This window comes from Tamandua tetradactyla, chromosome X (genome assembly GCF_023851605.1).
Source record: "Tamandua tetradactyla isolate mTamTet1 chromosome X, mTamTet1.pri, whole genome shotgun sequence".
Lineage (NCBI taxonomy): Eukaryota > Metazoa > Chordata > Mammalia > Pilosa > Myrmecophagidae > Tamandua > Tamandua tetradactyla.
Window position 1 is genome coordinate 121,920,242 of NC_135353.1, and position 22,604 is coordinate 121,942,845.

General features: G+C 39.5%; 1 protein-coding gene and 1 long non-coding RNA gene across 2 annotated transcripts in view; one reads left to right on the plus strand and one right to left on the minus strand.

Annotated features, from left to right (window-relative positions):
* Positions 1-1,492: 1,492 nt before the first annotated feature.
* On the minus strand, positions 1,493-21,933 carry LOC143671117 (uncharacterized). Its single transcript, XR_013169491.1, has 3 exons — positions 21,652-21,933; positions 20,782-20,976; positions 1,493-2,128 (listed from the first exon to the last, which is right to left on the minus strand). It is a non-coding gene; the product is annotated as an uncharacterized LOC143671117 (long non-coding RNA).
* Positions 21,460-22,604, plus strand: part of ZNF182 (zinc finger protein 182) — a 108,667-nt gene continuing 107,522 nt past the window's right edge. The window contains exon 1 of the mRNA XM_077146076.1: positions 21,460-22,121. The gene's annotated coding sequence lies outside the window, so the exon portion shown is untranslated. The remainder of the gene's footprint in view (positions 22,122-22,604) is intronic.

The window sequence follows — 22,604 nt, forward strand, 5'->3', positions numbered from 1 at the left end:
TCTCCAGTATAATTTCTCATAGAGTGTATTCATGGTTTCTTTTTCGTAAATTAACTAAACTAATGCTGAAGTTTTATTTAAATTCCCTGTACACCTGAAGACCAGTTCTTGAATTTATACCATTGTCTACTTTTTAATTCATTCATTTGTGCTTTTATTTTCACTAAAAATCTTCCACCTACTCTTCTATTTTTTTCTTCTTCTAACTTCTTTAGTTGAAAATGTAATTCAATTAATTTCACCTTTTCTGGTTTATTTATAGATGTATTTTGGGCTGTGTATTTTCATCTGAGAACTACTTTAGCTATTTCCAGTCCAATATGAGAGCATTCTATTTTTCGGTAGGAAATTCTACTGTTTTGGCCAATTTTGATGTAAATGTTACACATGTATTTGATCTGATGTCTCTCAGCCTATTTCCTATTATGCATCTTGTTTTCATTGCTTTTATGTGTTGTTAATCTTTCAACACAAAGTCTTGGTTTCCTTTGTATGCATTGTTTTGGGTGTGCTTCTTCTATTCCAGGGCATAGCAAAGGGAGAGATGCTTCCAAAGAGTTTTCTGAAAACTAGATTAATCCTGATAACCATAATCTCAATAATGCCTAATACCTGGGAGATGGGATTTGAGATGCAAAGAAACATGAATTAAGAGATACAGTTAGATGGATGTGGGTTTATTTCCAGCTTATTCTTCCACTGACTGAAGCACTTTTGTTCCCAGGTTTATATAGTCTTCTCCCACCAGGAGCAGGTCCTGTCCTCTCTCTACTGTCTTCTCACCACGTCTCTCTCTGACTATGGCTACAAAAGATTTTCAGCTTTTAAGGATTCATGTAATGAGGTTGGACCTACCTAGATAATACCAGATAATTTCCTCGTATCAAATCCATAATCTTAATCATAATTGCAAAGATCCTTTTGCCATGTACGCTAACACATTCTCAGGTTCTAAAGATTAAAATGCAGATATCTTTCATGGTCATTATTCTGCCTATCACAGGTGGATGTTTAAAAAAAAAAGACAAGAATTCACTAGGTCCAAAAAAGGGAAGGAGGGAGACAAAAATAAATATAGAATAGAAAGTGCAAAGTATGATTGTGCAAATAAATACAAATATATCACAAATCACAATAAATATGAATGTAATCTACCTACCAGTTAAAAGACAAAGTTGTCAGATTGGATAAAACAAAATCCAGCTACATACTGATTCAAGAGACTAAAGCCTAAACTAATTTTCAGAAGAATGTTAAACAATGGTGCTTGTTGCATTTTAGAAATGCCTCTATTGCTTCCCTATAAAACATTATGTAGGCTTTTAGTTGAGAGAGTGGTAATGTATCATGCTAAGGAAGTATCCATCTGTCCCTATTTTGTTGAGTTATTTTTAAAAAAACTTTTATTGTGAAATATTTTCAAACTTACAGGACAGTTACAAAAATTATACAGACTCCATACAGAGAACTCCAACATATTCCTATTCCCCGAGATACCATGGTCCACCAATTTTAACATTATGCCACATTTTCTGTATCACTCTATGTACCTAGCCATCTATCAATCCATTTCCTGAACACTTGAATGTAAGTTGTATACATCATGCTCCTTGAACACTTAATACTACCATGTACATTTGTTAAGAACAATGTTATTCATTTATGTATCCACCTCAAGTGAAGTTGTCAAGTCCAAGAATTTTAACATTGACATAAAGCTCACAGTCTATACTTCCATTTTTTCTTGTGTCCCAGTAATGCCCCTGTTTCAGTTTGCTAAAGCTGCCAGAATGCAATCTACTAGAAATGGGTTGGCTTTTACAATGAGAATTTATTAGCTTACAAATTTATAGTTCTAAGGGCATGAAGATGTCCAACTTAAGGCATCAAGAAGACTGACACCTTCTCTGAAGAAAGTCTGCTGGATTCTGGGTTCCTCTGTCATATAGCAAGGCATGTGGCTGGTGTCTACTGGTCCTTCACTCCTGGATCTCATTGCTTTCAGCTTCTAGTTTCAGGGGCCTCTTCTCTGAGTTTCTGTGGATCCTCTTTTAAGCATCTCTGAGGCTTTTCTCTAAGTTTTCCTGGGTCTTTCTCACTCTCTGTCCTTTATCCTCTTAAAGAATTCCTGTAAAAAGGATTAAGAACCACTTTTAATTGGGCTAGTCACATCTCAATTGAAATAACCTAAGCAAAAGGTTCCACCCACAACAGGTCTATACCCACAGGAATGGATTAAAAGAATATGGCCTTTTCAGGAGTGCATAGCAGCTTCAAGCCACCACATCCTCCAACAATGCTGGGCCAGGTTAGGGTCTCTGTGACTCTGTGGACTGACCCTAAAGGACTGACCCTTAACCACTCCCAATCATAGCATTCAATAGGATTAATCACATTTACAATATTGTGATACCCTCACCACCGTCCATTACTAAAACTTTCTCATCTCCCCAAACAGAAATCCTACACCCATTATGCATTAACTCTCCATTCCACCTCCTCTCCATGCCAACCTGCACTCTAATTCCTGCCTCTATAAGCCTGAATATTCTCTTACGTTTTCTATGTAGTTACTATGGGGCTTAAATTTAACATCTTAAATCTATAGTAATCTTACTTGCTTTGATACCAAGTTAACGTCAACAGTTTACACAAATTGTTGGAGTGGCTGTGTAAAAAGCCATTGGAGTTTCTAGGGTTACTAAAAACTGTTAAAGCTGCAAAGAGGAAGCAGGTAGCAGCTAGAACTGTGGAACAAAGGGAACCAAGTGCCCAGCATTCAAAACTAATGAAATGTACATAAATTATAAAAATTTTATGTCTGTACTTAGGCCAACATCCTGCACATATGGTTAACTATAATCTGCTTTTTTGGTCAAACAGAGAAGCTGGATTTCACTGGTTGTGAGCGCAGGTGCAGTAGCCCCCAAAATAGCCTTCTGGGGACTCCTGCCTTATTGGCACAGTAAAAGACACACCTAGAGGTGGGGACTTTCTGCCATTTTTGAACATGCAATGTATGAAATAGTATGTAGTTAGCATAGAATTAAATAACTCTAGGAACATGCTCATTAATTAGTAGTCAACAGGTAATTATAGATGTAAATGACACTAGCTTTATGTAAAACACCTGGCTTCCAAGTTATAGGCCAAGGATGGGATAGCAGGACTTGGCTTCTGGACGAGGGTTAGACCCTTAACTCTGAAGATGCAAATAAACTCCTTGACTTTCCTGCTTATATTGTGGTTCTTCTAACTTACAGTGGTCACCCTTCAGCCCCTACCTTTATTTAGTTCTTGTCACAAATGACATGTTTATACATTATGAGTCCAAAACCATTGCAAATCAAAACCACAAGATATCATTTCATACCTACTCGAATGGACATTATTAAAAAAAAAAGCAGAAAACTACAAGTGTTGGAGAGATGTAGAGAAATAGGAATACCCACTCATCATTTCACCAATGTAAAATGGTGCAAGTGCTGTGGAAGATGCTCTGGTAGTCCCTCAAGAATCTAAGTATGGATTTATCATAGACCCAGCAATCCTGCTACTAGGTATACACCCAGAAAAACTGAACACAGGGATGTAAACACACGTTTTCATACTGAGTTCACAGTGGCATTATTAACAATTGTCAAAAGATGGAAACAACCCAAGTGTCCATCAAGCTATGAATGGATAAACAAAATGTGGTATATGCATAGGATGGAAAATTATTCAGTTATAAGAAGAAATGAAGTACTGTCGCATGCTACAACATAGATAAACCTTGAGGACATTATCTTGAGTAAAATAAGCCAGACATAAAAGGACAAATATGAACTAATTATAATAAGCAAACTCATGGAGTTGAAATCTAGAATATAGGTTACTAGGAGCTACAATGAGGACAGAGAATGGGGAGCTGATGCTTAATTTGTGAAAAATTTTTAATTAGGTTGATTGTAAATGTTTGGAAATCGTGGAAATCATGGATTGTTTGGATGTGGTGGTGGTAGCACATTATTGTGAATGTAACCAACAGCGCTGAATTATGCATGTGTTGTGGTTGAAAGGGGGAAGTTAAGGGATGTGTATGTCACTAGAAAGAAAGTGTGCTGGTTTGAAATTATGTACAGCAGAAAAGACATGTTTTCTTTAGCAAACTAAAACAGAAAGCCAGAGAATAAAGCATAGGACTATATAATACAGGAATCCCTTTGTGGATGAAGAATGTAGTTAATAGTAAAATATAAAAATGTTCTTTTATGAATTAGAATAAGTGTACATCATTATTACAAGGTGTTAATAATAGGGTGGTATATGGGAAAACTACACATAATGCAAATTGTGGACTATAACCAACAGTAACATTTTGATGTTCTTTCATCAGTTGTAACAAAGGTACCACGCCAATGCTAAGTGTCAGTAATACGGGGTTATAAAGGGTATGGGTTTCTTTTTTGAGTAATGAAAATGGTCTCAAATTGATTGTGGTGATGAATGCACAACTCTGTGATTCTACTGCGAGCCACTGATTATATACTTTGGATGAATTGTATAGTGTATATCTCTCAATAAAACTGCTTTAAAATAAGCCATAAGCTATTAATTCCCATTGTTTAATCCAACACATTGTATGATTTTTGCTTAAGCAGCCTAGGAAACTAAAACACCAAATTTTCCTTGACTGTCAGGAGCTAAGAAAAATAACAGAAGAAGCAAAAAAAGAAAACACCTTTCCCAGTCTTTGCAGACTGAACTTTGCAAGTGCTCTTTTTTCACGGCTTATCCACACAATGGGTTTAGGGAAAAAACTTGGAGCCAAAGCATAGAGGCCTCCCTGAGGCTTTCTGTGCATGTGCATGTGCTTGTGTCTTGTCTTAGGCATGGTCCTAGGAATTCCCCCATTTACACAGTTCGGAATGCTCCCTATTCTGTAGGAAACAGTTTCTTCAGGGTCCTGGCATTGCCCTTTCTGTTTCTGGTCATCAATTCCTTGCCTCAAGTAGCACAGCTTGAGTGTTTTCCCACAGTATTCTGTAGGAGAGTTCTGCAAGCTGCTTTCTACACTGTTTAAGTTCGCTAAAGCTGCCAAAATGCAATATAGCAGAAATAGGCTGGCTTTTAACAATGGGGATTTATTAGTTTACAAGTTCACAGTTCTGAGGCTGTGAAAATGTCTAAATCAAGGCATCAACAGGCAATCCAGTGATCGTAGAATTCTCTGTCATATGGCAAGGCACATGGTGGCATCTGCTTGTCCTCCTCTCCTGTTTTTTTGTTTGTTTGCTCACTTGCAACTTTAGGTTTCTTTATCTGGGGCTTTCTTTCTGACCTTCTGTGTTTTTCTCTCTCAGCTTCTGTGTGTTTCTCTGAATTTCATTCTCATACAAAAGACTCCAATAAGAGGATTAAAACCCACCTAGGGCATGTCTTTCTCCAATTCTCTCCAACACTTGTCACTTTCCGTTTTTGTTTTTTTTTTATAATGGCTATTCTAGTGGGTGTCAGATGATACCTCATTGTGGTTTTGATTTGTATATATATATTTATATACATATATATATATTTGTATTTCCCTAACAGCCAATAAAGTTGAGCATCTTTCCATATGCCTATTACCCATTTGTGTTTCCTTTTCTGAAAAGTGTCTGTTCATGTCTTTTGCCCATTTTTTAAAATTGGGTTCTTTGCCTTTTTGTTGTTGAATTGAAGAACCTCTTTATATCTTCTGGATACTAAAACCTTATCTGATTTTGTTGGTTTGCCCAGAGTGATGCCCCAATGAATCCCAGAGTGATTTGATCAGTGAGTGGAAAAGTATTTGCAAAGTCCCCTTTGGGGAATGGTGAGAATGGGGGAAAATTCAACCTCCCCAAGTTGAATTCTTGATATTCTTACAAGCAGTGCGGACAACCAAAGCTATAGGCTAAGCCCCCAGTCTTGGGGTTTTTTCATAGGAAACTTAACCCCACAAAGGATAGGTCAAGCCTATTTAAAATTAGGCCTAAGAGTCACCCCCAAGAGAGCCTCTTTTGTTGCTCAGATGTGGCCTCTTTCTCCAGCCAACACAACAAGCAAACTCACCACCCTCCCCCTGTCTACGTGGGACATGACTCTCAGGAGTGTGGACCTTCCTGACAACGTGGGACAGAAATCCTAGAATGAGCTGGGACTCAGCTTCAAGGGATTGAGAAAACCTTCTCGAACGAAAGGGGAAAGAGTGAAATGAGACAGAGTGTCAATGGCTGAGAGATTCCAAACAGAGTCAAGAGGTTATCCTGGAGGCTATTCTTATGCATTAAGTAAATATCACCTTGTTATTCAAGATGTAATGGAGAGGCTGGAGGGAACTGCCTGAAAATGTAGAGCTGTGTTCCAATAGCCATGTTTCTTGATGATGATTGTATAATGATATAGCTTTCACAGTGTGACTGTGTGATTATGAAAACCTTGTGTCTGATGCTCCTTTTATCTACTTTGTCAACAGATCAGTAGAACATATGGAATAAAAATAAATAATAGGGGGAACAAATGTTTAGATAAATTTAGTTTGAAATGCTAGTGATCAATGAAAGGGAGGGGTAAGGGATATGGTACGCATAATTTTTTTCTTCTGTTTTTGTTTTATTTCTTTTTCTGTTGTCTTTTTATTTCTTTTTCTGAATTGATGCAAATGTTCCAAGAAATGATCATGATGATGAATACGCAACTATGTGATGATATTGTGAATTACTGATTATATATGTAGAACAGAATGATTATATGTTAGGAATGTTTGTGTTTCTTTGTTGTACTTTTTTAATTTAAAAAAATTAATTTTAAAATTAATTAAATAAAATTAATTTAAAAATTTTAATTTAAAATTAAAAAAAAAGTAAAACCTGATCTGATATGTTTCCAAATATTATCTCTCATTGCATGGACTGCCTTTTTACTTTCCTGACAAAATTTTTTGATGCACAAAAATGTTTACTTTTGAGGAAATCCATTTATCTATTTATTTTATCAATGCTTGTGCTTTGGGTATAAGATCTAGGAAACCACCTCCTATTGCTAGATTTATAAGATATTTCCCTAAATTTTCTTCTAAAAGTTTTATGGTCTTAACTCTAATGTTTAGGTCTCTGATCCTTTTTTAGTTAATATTTGTATAGGGTATGAGTTATAGATCCTCTTTCATCCTTTTGCTTATGGGTATCCAGTTCTCCAAACACCATTTATTGATGAGGCTTCTCTGTCCCAGATGGGTTGCCTTGACAACCTTATCAAAAATCAGCTGTTCATAGATGAGAGGGTCTCTTTCTGAACACTGAATTTGATTCCATTGGTCCGTATATCTATCTTTATGCCAGTACCATATTGTTTTGACCACTGTAGCTTCATAATATGCTTTAAAGTCAGGTAGTGTGAGATCACCCACTTCATTTTTCTTTCTCAAGATATTTTTAGTTATTTGGGGAATGTTCCCTTCTGAATAAATTTGTTCGTTGGTTTTTCTATTTCTGCAGAGTAAATTTTTGGGGATTTTAATTGGTATTTCATTGAATCTCTAAATCAATTAGGGTAGACTTGACATCTTAATTATATTCAGTCTTCAAATCAATGAACACGAAATGCTTTTCCATTTATTTAGTTCTTCCATGATTTTTTAAAAGCAATTTCTTGTAGTTTTCTGTGTATAGGTCTATAACTGTCCTTAGTTAAATTTATTCCTAAATATTTGATTCTTTTTGTTGTTAATGTAAATGGAATTTTTTCTTGATTTCCTCCTCAGATTGCTCATCACTAGTGTATAGCACTACTGATTTTTGGGTGTTGAACTTTGTGTTGGTTTGCAAGCTGCTGGAATGCAATATACGAGAAATGGAATGGCTTTTATAAAGGGAATTTAATAAGTTACTAGTTTACAGTTTTAAGCCCATGGAAATGTTCAAACTAAGGCATCCAGGGAAAGATACTTCAATTCAAGAAAGGCTAATGCATCTGGAACACCTCTGTCAGCAGGGAAGGCATGATGGTCCCTTGCTCCTGGGTTCCATGCTTTCAGCCTCTGTTTCTGTGAGAATTCCTCACTTTGCTTCTCCAGGGCTGACTTTCATCTCTTGGCTTCCCTTGACTCTCTCAAGGCTCTGGCTTGCTTAACATCTCATGGTGATGTCTGTTGCACTCCAAGAATCTCCAAATATTTGCGTCTCTGTTCTCCAAATATCAGCATCTGTGTCAGCCCTGCTATGAAGTTTCTTTTGGTTCTGAGGTTTCTGTCTTTTCTGGCTTCCTCTTCAAAATGTTTCCTCTTTTAAAGCATTCCAGTAAGCTAATCAAGAACCACCTGAAATGGGGGGAGTCACATCTCCATTTAATCATACATCACACCCACAATTGGGTGTGCCATATCTTTGTGGAGATAATCTTGTCAAAAGATTCCAACCTACAGTGTTTAATCAAGTTGAAAGAAATGGCTGCCTCCACAAGATTGTATCAGGATTAAAACATGGCTTTTCTGGGATACATAATACTTTCAAACCAGCACAGACTTGTACCTTGCCACTTTGCTATACTCATTTATTAGGTCTAGTAACTTTGCTGTAGGCTTTTTGGGATTTTCGATGTTTTAGTTTGCAAGCTGTCAGAATGCAATATACCAGAACTGGAATGGCTTTTTAAAAAGGAATTTTAATAAGTTATAAGTTTACAGTTCCAAGCCTATAAAAATTTCCAAACTAAGAAATCCAGAAAAAGGTACATTAATTCAAAGAAGGTCGATGGATACAGAACACCTCTCAGCTGGATAGTCACATGGCTGGTATCTACTGGTCCCTTGCTCCTGGGCTCTGTTGCTTTCAGACTCTGTTCCTGTGGGGGTTCCTCACTTTGCTTCTCTGGGCTGGCCTTCAGCTGTTGGTTTCATATTAGCTAGGGTTCTCTAGAGAAACAGAATCAACAGGAAATATCTCTATATATAAAATTTATAAAAGTGTCTCATGTAACCATGGGAATGTAGAGTCCAAGGTCCACAGGGCAGGCCACAAGCTGGCAACTCCAACGAAGGTCCACAATGAACTTCACAGGAGAGGCTCACCAGCCAAAGCAGGAAGAGAGCCTGTCTCTTCTGAATCCTCCTTAAAAGCCTTCCAGTGACTAGATTAAGCATCACTCATTGGAGAAGACACTCTCCTTAGCATATTGCAAAAGCAATCAGCTGTGGATGCAGCCAACATGATCATGATTTAAGTCCATGAAATGTTCTCATAGCAACAGACAGGCCAGCACTTGCCCCGACCAGACAATCAGGTACCACCACCACCTGGCCAAGTTGTTTTTCTGTTTCTTGTCCTGCCTATATGGAGCCTCTGTTCTTTTTTTTTTTCTTTTGCTTTTTTTTTTTTGAGGTCAGTCTTCTCAGATATTATAGACCTCAGTCAGATTTTCTCAGACCAGACAGGCCCATGACTCAGGAGGATAGAATAGCCGGCATCAGTTTTCCCTAAGGGTGAGACCCAGCAGGTTGTCAAGCTTTCCTATAAAGCCTCTAGACTCTTTTCTTTCCTTTCCTGCTCAGCATGTGGTGCTTGTCTGCCTGGGACATCACACCAGCATAAAGTGATGTGGTGCCTTTAATTTCAGCAAACTCCCCCGTCAGTGGCATCCTTGAGACAAGGGTGAGGTAGTAGGGGAGCTTTGATTACTTCTATTTTCCAGCCCCTGGGGCCTGAATTCCCTGAAGGAGGGATTCCACTTGAACTGGGCCCTGCCCCAATTTCTTGGGGGAAGATATGCCCTTTAAGGAATGAGCCCCTTTCACCTGACTAGTTATTTTGTCTCTCAGATGTTCCTCAGTTACACCCCTGCCTGGGGCAGAGCTGGAGCCTGCAAATGCTTGCTTGAGTTGACAAGTGGCTCTATGTATCCCCAGGCTCTATGTGCCTCCTTTTCTTGGGACCCTGCCCTTTTCCAGTATTTTGTGTTGTCCAGCTCAAAAAGCTTTATTTAATTTTTTCCTTCAGCCCTGTGCCCTCTCTGCCAAGGTGAAAACTGATGGTTCCTTTAGTGCTTATTCTAGGTTTATCTGTGCTTGGGGCCTATTTTCAGTAGTCAGAATTTGTTAATTAATTCTGCAATTGGAGCTTGATTGAGCTAAGCCCTTGCTCCCAGTATAGTCTGTTTCCTTTTCCCTTGGGAACCAGCCTGTCATATCGATGGGGGAGGGGTGCTGGCCTCCACAGTTTGGGAGACAGTTCTGTGTGTGATCTCAGCCACCCCACTTGGTCCAGAATGCTGTATGCGGTGTGTCTGGTCACTGATGTCCCCCCAGAAGTTGTTCTGTATAGTTCTTGGGTATTTACTACCTGTTTTGGAGGATGCACTAAATTCCACACCTCAGTATGCCAACATCTTGCCCCACCTCTGATATAGGCAATTTTTTTTTTTGGCATGGGTAGGCTCCTGGAATCAAACCTGGGTCTTCAGCATGGCAGGCAAGAATTCTGCCATTGAGCCACCATTGTCTGCCCACAATATAGGCAATTTCAATGGTAAAGTATGGAATTCAAAATGAAAGTCTTCATAGCAATACATATATATGCCCCCAAACAGCATAGCATCAACATTTATAGCAATAACAACAGAAACTGTAAGAAATAGAGGAATATTCAGAAACATGTAGTAATAGGAGACTTTATCTATTGATCTATAACATCATTTGTACAAACAAAAAAGCTTAGAAAATAATTAAATAATCTCATACCTAACATACATAAGACTAAATAGATATGTTAGACCTATCAATAAACAGGTCTAACTTTATCTATTAAAAACAGAATGCCATTAGACTGGATCACAGTCTAATGAAGTTATATTCAGATGAAATATGATAGCCCTAAATGTTTCTATCAGTAAACAAGAAACCCTGTTAAGGGAAAATCATAAAAGTCTTGGCTTGACCTTGACAGTTTTGAAGTTCATGCAGATCAGGAATAGTTTCAGATGTCAGTCAGTGAAACTGCCCCCACCCCCAGCATCCCATCAAAGATTGTTCCCTACTTCACACTATGCATACAAATAAATTCCAGATATAACAAAAATGTGAACATTAATAAAAATGGAAACCATAAAGGTAATAAAAGAAGAAGACACATTTAAGGGAAAAACATAAATATCTTGGCCTGGATAGCTCTGAATGACAGAGATATAGATTAGGTCCATTAAATTACAGAGGATAGGGGTCCTTATCCACAGAGACCAAATGGCTGTAAGTCACCAGCTTCACTTTTCTGTTCAGGGTCCTTTGAACAGGGCCCAGGTTCTCCCACTCATTCTGGGAGAAGTCCACAGTCATGTTTTTTAATGTCACATGCATATTCAGTCTGAACTGATTATTTTGATTATTTTTACTACAGTGAAATGTGTAGAATGCCTAGTATACATCTAGATAATACTTTGCACTTTACAAGAGAAACAATGTAAAATCCTTCTATTAGCAGAATAATCAGTGAACCAAAACAAAATTCAGAAAGAGATCCAAATACAAATGGGAATTTAATAATATGATATAGGTTAAACTTCACATATACGGAGGAAAGATAGATTATTCAAAACTAAGCAGCCATGCAAAAAATATATAGTTTGACCCTTACCTCACACATTACATGAAAATGAATTCCACATGTGACAAATTTTAAGCCTAAACAATTGAAACCATAAAATGAATAAGAGAAACACAGAAGAACCAGGAAAATTCGGGATTATAATTTCTTACTGGAAAAGTTTTTTTTTTTTTGGCAAACCCATCCTTAGTCTCCTTTAGAACCACCACATTGCCCTCCAAAGGGCTAGACTTCTCATTTCCCTACCAACAGTGAATAGGTACATCTCTTTCTCCGCATTTTCTCTAGCATTTGTTTCTCTCTGTTCATTTTTAAATAGTTTTATTCACACATCATACAATCAGCCTAAGTGTATAGACATGCCTTCACCACCATACTCTATCTGAAGACATTTCCTTTCCTTCCACAAAGAATCCATAGCCCTTTCCCAATGCCCCTGCCTGTTGACATTTAGTTTTGGCATAATGCCTTTGTTACATTCATTTGAAGCATATTACAACATTATTGCTGACTATAGACTCTAGCTTTTTGCATTGACTGTACCTTTTCCCATATACCATCTATTTTCAACCCCCTGCAATATTGACATTCCTTTGTTCTTTCTCATGCAAAAACATTTTTAATTTGCATATTTAATCATCATCATTGTATACTCTAAGCATTCATAAATTACATCATCCCAGTCTATCCTCTATCTTTCCTTCTGGTTTCCTATGTGCCCCCAGCCCTTCTCCCTCAATCATACTTACATTCAGGTTCATTCAGTGTACTCACATTATTGTCCTACAATCAGGTAGTATTGTGCTATTATTATCTGAATTTTTACAATCAGTCTTGTTGCACAATCTGTATTCCTTCAGCACCAATTGCCCAATCTCTACCCTATTTCTATCTCCTGATAACTTGTGCTCTTAATTTAAATTCTCCAAGTTCACTCATTAATATTAGTTCATATTAATGAGACCATACAGTATTTGTTCTTTTGTTTCTGGCTAATTTCACTCAGCGTAATGTCCTCAAGGTCCAGCCATGGTGTCACATGGTTCATGACTTATTCTGTCTTACAGCTGTGTAATATTCCATCATGTGAATATACCATAGCTTGTGTAGCCACTCATGTGTTGATGGACATTTGGGTTGTTTCCATCTCTTGGCATTTGTAAATAATGCTAATATAAACATTGGTGTGCAAATGTCCATTTGTGTCTTTGCCCTTATGTCCTCTGAGTAGATACCTAGCAATGGTATTGCTGGGTCATCTGGCAATTCTATACTTAGCTTCCTGAGGAACTGCCAAACTGCCTTCCACAGTGGTTGTACCATTTGACATTCCCACCAACAGTGGATAAGTGTGCCTCTGCCTCCACATCCTCCCCAGCACTTGTCATTTTCTGTTTTACTGATAATGGCCATTCTGGTGGGTATGAGATGGTATCTCATTGTGGTTTTGATTAGGGGCAAAGTGTTTTTTTTTCAAAGTTCTTTTTAAGTATGGGATCAAACCTATACCACAAAAGAGAAGATTTGTAAGTTTACATAAACATTTCTCCAAATTATGCAAAATCTGCCATTAACAAAGAAAATTGCAGGATAGAACACATAATTTTTTGGTTGAGGAAAATATAAACCATAATGAGACACTAACATTCATTAACACACAAAGCTATACACATATAGATAGGCTTATATGTATATTAAACAAAGCTGGCAGGATCATCTTCAAACCCTATAATTGGGGTGGGATCGGGTTGGAGGAAGGTGTTAGAATATGGAGGATTTTACTTTTACAGAGGATTTTCTCTTCCTAATGTTACTGTGCTGTCTTGAATCTGTTATGTACCCCAGAAAAAGCTAAATTATTTTAATCCATTCTTGTCGGGGCTGACATATTGTGGGCAGGACCTTTTGATTAGGTTGTTTCCATAGAGATGTGACCCACCCAATTCAAGGTGGGTTTTAATCCTCTTTACTGGAGTTCTTTGTGAGAGAATAAAAAGACAATAAAAGCCAAGAGAGCCCATAGACATTTAGAGAGACAAAATAAACGCTTAGAGATATTTTCAAGAGAACTGATGCAGAAACCAGAGAGAGAGAGAGAGAGAGAGAGAGAGAGAGAGAGAGAGAGAGAAAAGTCCCAGAGACACTAAGAGTGGACCCGCAGAACACAGAGAACTCAGAGGGGCGTCCCCGGAGGAGCAAGCAAGGACCCACAGAAGCTCAGAGAGAAAAACTGCAATCCGGGAGCGAAGGCCCAGCAGATGCCAGCCATGTGCCTTCCCATGTGACAGAAGAACCCAGGATGCCATTGGCCTTTCTTCAAAATTAAGGTATTTTTCTCTTGATGCTTTAATTTGGACATTTTCATGGCCTTAGGATTGTAAATTTGTAACCTAATAAATTTCCACTGAAAAAGCCAATGCATTTCTGGTATATTGCATTCCAGCAGCTTTGGCAAACCTTTATAATTACCTATTTATATTGTTTGAATTCTTCCCCACATGTAGACTGTTAGGCCTGGAGGACAGGACCCCTTCCCCCCATGATGTAACCTACCCCTGGCAAATATTTCAGAAAGCCTCTATCACCCCAACCTGTGCCAGCCAGGTGTGTCCATCACCCTCCATCAGCTGCACTCTTGTGATAACCTCCCATTATTCAGCCTCCACTCTCTGGCAAATGCATTCTTGTGTAAACTCCCCTTACTCGCTGTCCACCCTCCAGCATTTACAACCCTGTGCACATAAGGCAGCCTTTGAAGTTTAAACTTTACCAATGGAAAGCTGCCAACTCCTAATTTAGCCCCTTATTCCTGAAAACTATCCAACAGTGACCTGCCTAACCCTTGCTCCCCAACTCCCTAACCCTAAGCCTTAAAAACACAATCCCCGCCCCCCCCCACACACATACCTCAGGGTAGCCATCTCTCTCTCTCCTGAAATGCTGCCTGGGAGGCTCTGGTTCTTCCCAAAATAAAGCCTTTGTCTGAACTCCTTTGTTCCCTGACACATTCCTGGTGAGTTTGTTGAGTTTGTCTTTCCTAGACTATGTCTGTGGGAAGGAAAAAAAATAAACATTTTTAAAGTAGAAGAGCACAAGAAAAGGAAATTGCCTTGAGTTGGGACATGAACCCACATATAGAGATGATAGTAAAGAAGCCACAGGAAGCCAGGAAAACCCATTCCATACCCTGAAACCCTCTGCAAGAGAATTTTCACTAAAAGTGGTCTTATTGGGAGAAAACTGATCTGAAAATCACTGATCTTTAGAAAGAATCAACAGTGAAATTTCTTAGGCCTAGCACATGGAAATCTTTACTTCCTAAGAAATTGATCCGTTTTCTCTTTATGGAGAGTGCATATCGTGTAGCTAGCTGATCGTGGTTGTCCTTTTCCCTGTGGTTGCCAGGAAGCTCACAGACAAATGTGCAGATCAATTTGTACAGTAGGAGTATTGCTAGATGAGCCATTTATCTCTTTATTCTCTCAAAATTTCTCTGACCCTCTTTTACAATATTTTGCCGTTTTCCATTTTGTTGTGTGCAAAAACAAGTAGGGAATACTGTTGTAGAGGTCCTCAAGACCACCCTCAGGTTCCATGATTTTCTACAAGAACTCAAAGAACTAAAAAATACTGTTATGCTCGTGGTTGTAGTTTATTACAGTAAAAGGATATAGATTAAAATCAGTAAAGGAAAAAGATGCATAGGGCAGTGTCCAGGTACAAAACAGATGTGAGCTTCCAGTTATCCTCTCTCAGTAGAGACATAACACTAGAACTTGATTCTCCCAGCAACAATGAATGATAATTTGTATAAAGTATTGCCAGCCAGGGAACTCATCGGAGCCTTAGTGTCCAGTTTTTATTGGGGGTCAGTCATTAAGGCATGGAGCGCCTTGGTGACTGACTTTACTGTTCAGTCTCCAGCTCCTCAGAGATCAAACTGAAATAGTGTGGCCCCAAGCTCCAGGAATACAAAAAACATTATGAGCATAAACTATATGGTGTGACCCAAAACCTCAGGAATACAAAGACACTTAGTAGGCCGAATATTCCAAAGGCTCAGATGTTATCTACTAAGATCCTGTCAAAGGCCAGTCCTGAAGACCTTTGGAATGTGCAGGGTTTGGGCAATCCAGGCCTTCTGAATTAACCCTTTACTGCATAGGAATAAACAAATAACTCTCTTAAGAAATGACCCAGGGAGCAGAACAGTCTTCAGAAATCAGTTGGTAAGCATCTTTACACTGGGAGCTGTGAAAATGTTGCCTTTTCACATAAACAACTGTTGCTCCCCATATGACCCAATAATTCTATTTCTGTTTCTAGAGCTGCATCCTAAGGGGATAATTATGAATGTTCCCAGTGCTTGAACTTCAGGAACCTTCATCACAGCTTTGTTTTTAACACCACGAAATTAGAAATAACCCAAATTCCAATTATGGGGTATTGGGGAAAGAATACAGTACCTCCAAAGGGTGGAATGCTGGGGATCATTAAAAGTAATGCTACAAAGGCGTTGCAACAGTGGCAGAAGTCTCGTCTGCTATGCCGGAGACCCAGGTTCAATTCCCAAAGCCTACCCATGACTAAAAAAAAAAAATGCTATGTTCAAAAAGGAAACCGTCAGCACTACCACAGCAACAGCAGAGGTAAACAATGGGGGGAGGGACAGGAGTTAAGAGGAGGTTTAGATTTCCTATTTGGCCAGGGTGTATTTATTTGTTTTTTTTTCTCTTGGGAACAAGGAAATTATCTAAAATTGATAGTGTTGATGGACTGCAGACGTTGGGCATTATACATGATGATTGATGAATGCAGGTGGCTGAAGGATGCACTGACTGAGAAGCAGATCGGCAAACGATTGTGTATACTTATGAATGAAGGTTGTGCTGCTACAAAAAGGAACAATGTCGTGAGGCATGCAACGATGTGAATGAACATGTGGGACATTTGGTGAGACAAAATAAGTCAGAAACAAAAAACAACAATGGTATGGTCATCTTTAGAAAATGCTTATAAGAAAACAGGGGCCTAGATTGTAAGCTTTTAGAGCAGACACATTAAGTCCGGAGTGGTGATTATTATTTCTGGATATATAGAGATAAGATAATTAGAGATAAGAACGAAGCCAATCAGGTTGGGGTTAAAGTAATTCAGAACACAGGGGTAAGGAAGACAGTATCTATATTTTAGAACCACACATACTCTTTGAGACCAAAGGAAGAAAGGTTTATTTGGTCTGGAACTGAAATTTTCTGTAGCACATAAACTAACTCAACCTATCTGTATAGTTCATTTGAACAACTGAAACACAGGGAGCCCAGAATAAGAAAGAGGTCCTTTAATCCTGTATAGATTATTATAATGCCTGGATACATCCTAGAGTATATTAAGAATATAATAAAAAAGTATTGGCAAAGTCCCTTGAGGGATGGGAGAAAGAATATGGAACTATTAAACCTTACCATCAGGGAATTCCCTGATACCGTGTCAAACTTTAGGGATGCCCAAATCAATAGGCTATGCCCTCGATCCTGAGGCTTACTCATGTGAAGCTTATGTAGGTAGTGGAGAAGCTTAGACTACCTATAGGCATGCCTAAGAGTTATTCTGGAGGACCTCTTTTGTTGCTCAGATGTGGCCACGTTCTCTCTAAGCCCAACTCTGCAAGGGAAATAACTACCCTCCCATCACGTGGGACATGACATCCAGGGGTGAAAGTCTCCCTGGCGACATGGGAGATGACTCCCAGGGATGAATCCAGACCTGGCACTGTGGGATCAACAATTACATCCTGACCAAAAGGGGGAAAAGAACTGTAACTAATAAAGTATCAGTGGCATAGAGTGTTCAAATAGAGTCGAGAGGCTACTCTGGAGGTTGCTCTTATGGAAGCTTCAGGTAGACCTTGCTACCTATCATAACCTGCCAATCCCCAACCAGAACCATTCCAGCCAATCCTAAAGAACACCTAGAGCAATATATAAGATTCTACAGGGGTTCCAGGCACTAGAGTAACTTTCTAGAAACCTACAACCTCCAGATGGGTCCCTGGACCAGATAAGTCCCGAAACCTAGAGGGCCCAGCCTCTCCAGAACATCAGATATTTCCATCTCCCTAGCCCATATTAATGCTAGGGAGCAGACCCTTCCAATATGAACAATTTAGAATGGCCATAACCTAACACTCCTAAAGAGAGAGATGGAAAGATCAAAGGTGATGGTGGAGTTATACAGTAAAGATAAGATTTAACAAATGAATATGAATGCTGAATCATTAAATTGATATCTCTTTTAGTCTCCAGTATCTTAGAGCTGCTAGAAGTAAAAACCTAAAATTATGGAATTGTAACCCATTTGAAACTCTGAAATCTGTTCTACAACTAATTGTGGTGCTGTGCTTTGAAATTTATTGCTTTTTTGTATATATGTCATTTTTCACAAAAAAGAAGGAGGAAAAGTCGATTGTGATGATAAAAAAAAAACATTTATGCCTTTTAGCCTCCCATATTCTGGAGCAGCTAGAAGGAAAAATCTGAGAACATCGTATGGTAGCCCATGACAAACTCTGGGATCTGTCCTGTAATGACTACCTGTTGAAGAGTGCTTTGAACACTATTTCCTTTTTCTTTCTTTGCTTTGTATATATGTTATACTATATAATAAAAAAGTTAAAAAAAAAAAGCAGTGCTACAGATGATTAAGCTACTCATGAGACATAGAAACCACATGCTATTTGTGACCCCAGGACTGAGGTACAGATTAGGGGGTCATTGATAGTGGAATAGATTTTTTTTTTAAACATTAAAAAAAAATTTTATTTTGAAATACTTACAAACTTAAAGGACAGTTACAAAATAATACAAGCCCCATGGAGAGAATAGTTGAATAGTTTTAAGAAGGTCAACTTCAAGGTCAGAACACAAGGACAAGGATGGTACAATAGTAAACAAGGGTTTGGGGTCCAGTTCAGACCTGAAAGACACAGATGTTGGAATATTTAATAAGGCCCATATTCAAAGGTAAGAGTAAAGGGGTATTGGTGGTGAATGTGTTTTTAGAAGTCTGGGTTCTAAATTTAAAAGAGAGGAATACTGATGGCAAAATAGTTAAAAGACACCCAAGTTTCAGATCAGATCCAAGAGACATTAGAGGTAGAGGAGTTAATACAAAAATTTGAGTCCTACACTAGGGTGCAATTGATGGTGAGAGGATTAACAATGGTCTAGTTTTCAGATCTAATATAGAGGAATATTGATGGTGGAAGAGTTAACAGAGGCCCAGGATTTGATATCTAGATGAGAGAGGTATTTATTGTTGAAGAGTTCACAGAAGTCTAGTTTAAAGTTCTAGAACCAGGGGGCATTAATCGTGGATTGTTTATATAGGCTGATTTCAAGGTCAGACCAGAGGGGCATTGGTGTTGAAAAAACTAATACATGCATGGGTCCTACTTATAGGAACGTTAATAGGGAAATAGTTAACAGAGACCTAGAGTCAATATCAACTCATGGAGACATTGTAGAAGATTTTATAGAGGACTGGGCTCAATGTCCTAAAAGAAGAATCCTCTCATTTGAATAATTAACAGAGTTTTGGACTGAAGGTTAAAGCAGAGGAACTTTTATGATGGAAGAGTAAAGAGAAACCTAGGTTCAAGATGAGACTAGAGGAGCATTCATTGATGGTGGAATTTTGACAGAGGTCTTAGATCAGACCAGAGGAGCATTGATGATAGAAAACATAACAAGGCTCAATTTGAGGTGAGGCCAAATAGACATTTATGATGAAATTTGTTCTTTACATCCAAGAACAAGATCCAGATCAGAGGGATATTGACGGTGGAAGAATTAACAAAGTCACAGATTTGATTTAAGAACCACAGGCCATTAATGGTGAAAGAGTTAACAGAGTCCTGAATTTGATTTTTGAATCAGTGGGTCAGTGATGTGGGAAACATTAAGCAGTTGTGGCAGATTGTTACATTAATGCCTTCCAGTGAAAGACGCCTCACATTGAGTCACTTCTCCTGGTATTTCTGTTCTTGTACAGTCCCTTCCAACAATGACTCTGGGTTCAGCCATGTGATTTGCTTTGGTCAATGGGGCATCAGCAAATGTGATGCAAGATGAACTTGAAAAACTCAGTGTAGTGAAGATTGCCCTCTCGTCTGCAGCTTTTGGAATTCTGAGATAGAGTAAAACCTGGATAGTCTGCTGGAGATATGTGGGTCATATGATAACCAGCACAACCACCAGATATGTGAGTGAAGCCTTCCTAGATCATCCAGCCCTGGTGGAGGCACCATCTGACTGCAGCCATATGAGAGATCCCAGGTGAGACCAGCAAGGGAGCCACCCAGCTGATTCAAAATGAAAGTTGCAAAGCATTGATAGTGGACTATATAGGAAAGCTCCAGAATTGAGATGGGATCATAGAAGCATAAACTGGGAAAATTGAACAAATATTCAAATTTGTGGTCTGTCCAGGGAGGCATTGCCACTAGAACAATTACCAAGTGCCTGAGTTCGCAGTAAAAGCTAAGGGACATTAATGGTGGGAGAGATTTCAGAGGTCCACTAGACCAGAGAGGCCTCGATAGCAGAAGAGTTAACAGAAGCCTAAGTCTGCAATCAGAGCAGAGGTCATAATGATGGAGAGACCTAGGATTTGATATGTAGATTAGAGAATCATTGATGTGGAACTGTTAGCAGAAGGGTTCAAAATATAGACCAGAAGGGCACTGGTGGGCAAAACAGTCAATAAATTCCAGGATAGAAAGTCAGAGCAGAGGGATAATGGTGACAGAAGAGTAAAAATAGGCCTGGGTTCTAGTTAACACCAGAGGGTCATTGAAGGTATGAGAGTTAACAGAGGCAAATGTTTGAATTCACAAAGTATAATTGTTGATGGAATGAAATAACAGAGGCCTGGATCAGAGAAGCAATGAGGGTGGAATTGTTGAAGAAGCCTGGGATTGAGGTCAGACCAGAGAGACATTGGTGGTGGAAAAGTTAACAGAAACTTGAAGGGCAGTAATGATGAACTACTCAATGAGGGCCTGAGCTTTAGGTCAAACCAAGAAGATTTTTATGATTGAAGAGTTAACAGAGGCATGGGTGCCAAGTCAGAACATAGGGACACTGATGGAGAAAGAAAGAACAGGGACCCATATTTAAGGACTGACCAGAGAGGCTTTGATGTCCTAGTTAACAGAGACCTAGAGAAGGCTTCTGCACATTCCAAGTTAACATGTGTCTGTCTCCATCCTTCCTCAGGACTTCCATAAGACTCATGAATAACTCCTCTGTTCACCAGCCTCTGTAGGTGAAATCCTTTGGAGATGTGCCTCATTAAGGATCATTCTTCCTACTGCAATATCCTGAAAAAAAAAATCATCTCCTTAATTGCTGGGTACATTTTGTCCTTCCCATGCAAATGTATCCAGAACCTTAGCACTGTCTATCTCCTCACTGAAGACCTCAGCACCACCCCTAGGACTCTGAATCAAAGCCCTTTAAGAGTTCTCTAGGTCACAAGTAGTGGATGCAAAGTGAGCCTGACAGGGCACCATAAGATCTGGATTTTCACCTAGTCTCCAGCACTAGGAGACTTTCACCTAGGACCTCAACTTGTCCGGGCCCTTTTGCCCCCAGGTTTCTGTCTCCGACTCTCCCAGCAACTACATTTCCCGATGTCACTGTCTTCAAGTCTCTTTCTCTGAGGGCAGAATTGTACCATCCCTCCGCCTTCTCCCCCACGTGCACCAATGGTATCTTCCAAAGAAGACCATACCACCCTGGGCCAGCCCAACATTATCTGTACTACTTCCGGCTTTTCCCCATCTCTCTAGTATAATCTAAGAGGGCGACCACCCGCACACATTCCACCCAGCTCCCTAGCGGTACTGATCGGTAGAGGAAAATATCATTCCCGCTTTGCTTCTCTTCTCTCGGTAAAAGTTCCCAGGACAGTACCATTCCAGGCCTCCCTCCAGATCTGCAGTGGTATCTCCCGATGGGGTCGCTGTGGTCCCCGGCTCTAAATTTTTACATACCAGTTTCTGTCAAACTCTCCAAACACGAGCATAATTCGCCTATCATCAGCCTTTGTACGAAAGACCCCACTCTTACCGCCACGGATGCGAAATTCCTCTCGAAATACTATCTCTTTCAAACCTTAAGAAGCATATTTCTCCAGTGTACGGAATGGTAACCAACTCTAAAGATGTCTGCTTCATTGACATCAGGGTTAATTGCGGCGGCCATATTTCTTGCCAGCTATCTAAAAGTTGAGGTTATGGTGGAATTCAATCGTAGCGACTAGCAACGATGGCTTCAGTAAGGGCTACTGCGCATGAGCAGACACAGTGAGGCTCATACATACGGTGGAGTAAAGGGCGAAGTAAGTGGCTGTAGAAGGAAGTTGTGACTGATTTTGGAAGCACCAAGCGGACCTTGCCAGAAAATAATTCACGTCTTAATAGCAGACCAGGAGGTCAAGAAGTCACTCAGAGCGGAGGCAGAAGTGAGAGGGCTGAGGTGGTGTGCGAGCGGAGTAACAGGGACCAGCGTGTGCTCTTTAAAGACGAAAAAGGTGGGAGAGAAGGGGCCCTGAGATGAGTAATGAGAGTCTCTGGGTTAGGTGAGGGGGGAGGAGTTTATAATCTGAGTGAATGAGTTTGTGGGGAGAGTGAATGGGGCGGGGTTGTCTGCGGAGTCAGTGAGGAGAGTTTGTGGGGTGAGGGATGGGGTATGTGGGGTGTTTGAAAGGGGAGTCTGGGGAGTTAATGATGAGGATCTGTGGGAGTGAGTGTTAGGAGAACTATGGGATAAGTGATAGGGCTGTGATGTTGAGTGATGCGGATCTATGGGGAAAACAAATGGACTTTCCCATTTTTCTTGGTTATGGCTTGGCTATTTTACCAGATGGCTTGTGTGCATTTCTGGCCTGGGTGATTCAAAGAATTTACGACTTGGGTTTTCCTTGCCCCCCCTAGCTTGTAACTTT